Source organism: Myotis davidii, unplaced genomic scaffold, assembly GCF_000327345.1.
Source record: "Myotis davidii unplaced genomic scaffold, ASM32734v1 scaffold126, whole genome shotgun sequence".
NCBI classification, from domain to species: Eukaryota; Metazoa; Chordata; class Mammalia; order Chiroptera; family Vespertilionidae; genus Myotis; species Myotis davidii.
This window is the reverse complement of record NW_006297660.1, coordinates 2,719,120-2,723,492: the sequence shown is the minus strand read 5'-3', so window position 1 is coordinate 2,723,492 and position 4,373 is coordinate 2,719,120. Positions and strand designations below refer to the sequence as shown.

General features: G+C 35.9%; 1 pseudogene; it reads right to left on the bottom strand.

Moving 5' to 3' along the window:
• Positions 1-998: 998 nt before the first annotated feature.
• Positions 999-1,285, bottom strand: LOC102763634 (annotated as a pseudogene).
• Between the last annotated feature and the right edge of the window lie 3,088 nt (positions 1,286-4,373).

The following is a 4,373-nucleotide window of genomic DNA, read 5'->3' as shown; positions in this document are numbered from 1 at the left end:
TAATAATGAAAATAAATTCTGTGTCATCATAGAATGACTCCTGACAGCACCATTCTCTCACCCAAAAGACATTCTGGTGCACATGAAATTGTTCCTTAAGTGTCAATTGCCTATTTCTATTATTAGGAACACTTTTTTCCCTGTCCTTAGCCTACCCCTGGGAAGATATCTCCCACATATGACTTAGCCTCAGTAATGCTACTTGCTCTTATTCACAATTGATGGCTTATGTGTTACTTAATACTTCAACACATGTTATTATTTATTTGCTCATTTTTAAATATGTTTATATTAATTTTAGAGAGAGAGGAAGTGAGACGGAGACATAGAAATATCAATGAAAGAGAATCATTGTTTGGCTTCCCCCTGCAAGCCTCCTACTGGGGATCTAGCCTGACACCTGGGCATGTGCCCTGACTGTGAATCAAACCTGTGACCTCGTGGTGCATGGGTCAACACTCAACCACTGAGCACACCAGCTGGGCAGTCTATGTTATTTTATTTTATTTTTTTGTTATTGTTATTTTTTTTTTTTTACAAAAACAATTCCACATCATTTATTGTCATCTGGTAGTAATTTAAGGGTATTGTAAGCCAATATGTATAAATGGGTAAGAAATATTCTCCCAACAAAGGACACCAAAAAAAACACACACTGTATTGCTTCTCAGTAATTCCTCACTTCATTAAGTCATTTCTAGGTGGAGACACTTTGGAGCAGAGTAATATTATCTCCTTTCAGCATGATCTGACCTAGTTGTTTTCTTGACTCTGTTTTAGAATGAATCTCTTCTGCATCATCTAATACGAGGTTCATATACTCATCAAAACCAATGATATAGCCTTCTATCTGCATATTCACTTGCTCATAAAGCCACACCTGAATCCGAGATCTATTCTGTAAGTGTCTGCAGATGAGGTTGATGGGCTGCACGATCACCTTCTGCACCTTTGGCCCTGGCCCTGGCACACCAAGCCGCACCTTCATCAAGTCATTTCTAGGTGGAGACACTTTGAAGCAGAGTAATATCTACTTTCAGCATGATCCGACCTAGTTGTTTTCTTGACTTTGTTTTCGAATGAATCTCTTCTGCATCATCTAATACGAGGTTCATATACTCATCAAAACTAATGATACAGCCTTCGATCCGCATATTCACTTGCTCATAAAGCCACACCTGAATCCGAGATCTATTTTGCAAGTATCTGAAGATGAGGTTGATGGGCTGCACCATCACCTTCTGCACCTTTTGGCCCTGGCCCCGGCACACCATGGTGGAAGCTAACAAAGAGCACACCAAGCCACATGCTCCTTCAGAACCACTTCAGTCTATGTTATTTTTAATTCCTTCAGGTAATATGAAGGCTTGGCATAGAGAAATGTCCTACATTCGTGGGTTCTTCACAAGGAAAATTCCATTTACTTATGTGCCCTTGAGTTCTTTTCACTTTTTTTGATACCATCTACACAATGGTCTTGTGTTTTTCCTTCACCTTATGTATAGAGATACAAATTCATTATTTCAAAATTTTGAAGTCATAGATATAACACTCCAAATCACTGTAAACCAGCAAGGCAGCTTCATTTTTACCTGAAAGTTAAAACCTCATTGGGAAAGATTGTGAATTTTTACATCTCCTTATGTATGGTTGTTACTCCACAAAATCAGTGATGAGTTAATCCATTCTCCTTTAAAATCAGCTGTGTTTTTTGTCATTCTAATCAAGTAATTTAGGCTTATTTCTACCTTCTCTCACATTGATCACCATACACAGCAGACGCTCCAATTAGCCAAAGTCTATACCTTTTAAAAAGTGTTAATTTAAATTCAATTCCCATAGTTTTTTTTTCATTGAACATCATAATCTCCAATCACTTCATTTAAATTACTAAAATATATCAAGAAAATAAACAAAGGAAAAACAGACTATGATTTGCTATGTAAAGTGTTGCACTATTTTTACTATCTTATTTATTCTTATATTCACTCTGTAACATGGATATTATTAATCTCCCTCTGAAGGGAAATGTCAAATACTGAACACTCTAGTATCATGTTTTCCATGCTCTTTTTCCTGAGTAATTTTTTGCAGGTCATATAACCTCTTTACTTTAAGCTTCTCTGACTGCTCAAGTGCACATAAAATAAATACAAATGGTGAGTGTTTAGAATATAGTGAAACTCAGAATAATCTGTATTTTTAAAGATATCAAAAGAAAGAGAGTTAGAAATTGTTCTCAGCAAAAATAAAAATATGTTAGAGAAAGTATTGGAGGTATAAGCATTGATAGATTCTGGTAAATTCATATTACCATTGCCTTTATGTCCTAATTCTATCTTGCTCAAGATCTCTGCAAATAATTAGCCTATACAGCAAGTGCCACCCTCCTCCCTCCACCTCCACAATCTATATTACCTATAACAAATGAATGCAAAATTTAAGTGTGGTTCATTAAAGTATCATTAACTTCTTCATGGTGTGGTATCTTTCTTTTCTTTTAAATGTAGATGATTTCTTAATCTTGATTAGGTCAGCTCTGATTACTTTTAGCCCCCAAGCACATGGGTCAGTTCTGAATTTCACAGTTGATTTACTGAATAGATGAAAAGAAAATTAGATCTTGATGTACTTGTCTGACTTATCATGGTGGGAAATCTCATATATTGATTAGCCCTCAGGAAAACAGCATCCTAAGACTCTCTGCAGAAGGACATGGCGGTCTAGTTAACATCCATAGTACAACCAGGAAAATGGAGAAGCTTGTTCAGTAGAGAAACTAAAATTACAGTTGCCTTGACAACCAAGGATGACTCCTGCCTACACTCCATGTGACTTCCTTGGTATGTGTAAAATTTGCTCTGAGATTAATCATTTTTCCTTCAGAAAATTGATTTTTCAGAGTTATGCCTCTTGGAGATATTATCTAACAAATGAATTACAGTTAGGAATTTGATTTATTCTCCATCCATATCCCTTGGGTTTTTTTATTTTTTTATTTTTTTTCCTTATTGATTAAGGTATTACAAATGTGTCCTTATCCTCCCATTGTCCCCCCCAACTCCCCACCCTAATCATGCCCTCACCCTCACTCACCTGTTGTCTGCATCCATTACTTAGGCCTATATGCATGCATACAAGTCCTTTGGCTGATCTCTCTCCCTTATGTACTCTGTTTTTGACTGCAAAATCTGTATGCTTACATTTGAACTTGTAGGACAACTATGCACTTTTACAGAGAGGATATTCTCTGTGTTCTGAACATGCTTTGAGTTACATGGGATTAGGCACTCAGTGTGTGAGCCCTTTTGCACAATGTAAAGGCCACATACCTGGGACAAATGATAAGGAGCATGATGGAACCTCTTATCTTTTTTAGAACTCTATATTAAGCCAATGCATTAGGGTGGTTAATGCATGCACAGAGATTCAGCCTATAAATAAAATTATAACTGTATTTCCCTTGAGCTTCCCTATATGTTTTAACGACTTCCATAGTGTATAATTTGTAAGAGTCTTTCACAGGAGCAAGGATTATTTCCATTTTTCCAATCATGCTGCTCATTTTTTGCTATAGAATCTTTTTTTATTATTTTAAATGATATAATTATTTAAAAAACATTCCTTTTTAAAAAATCTTTATGCAGAGGATATGCTTTTTATTGATTTTAAAGAGTAAATGAGAGAGAGAGAGAGGAAGAGAGAGAGAGAGAGAGAGAGAGAGAGAGAGAGAGAGAGAGAGAGAGAGAGAGAGAGAGAATTATCTATCAGTGCCTGCCTCCCTTATGCACCCTGACTGGGGCACAAACACACAACCTTACCACGAATTGAACCTGCCACCTTTCACTGCACAAGATGACATTCAACCAACTGAGCCACACTAGCCATGCCCAAAAAGATATTCTTGATTATAACTTTTGTTTTGAAAGCACAAAATTCAGTGAATATACATACACTATAAAGAATACACACAGTGATGAACCATTTATTCTCCTAAAACAGTTGTTTCACAGTTGGAAAGGCCTAATATAAACATTTTGCAATTTTCTAGGATTGTTCAGAAGATCTGTATATGTAGGGTGGCCTTCACAAGGGGAGTTCATCACAGATGCTATCTAAGATGTAAATATTTCACTGACATGCATGTACTAGTGAAACATTTGAGAATAGTCAGAGGGGTAGTAGAATGAGAAGAATATAAATATAGATATAGATATAGATAGAGATATAGATATAGATATAGATATAGATACAGATATAGATATAGATATAGATACAGATATAGATATAGATATAGATATAGATATAAATAATACAAATATTCAGACTGGAGAGAGTAGGAACATAACAGGTAGAGAAGGGATAAGCAAGGC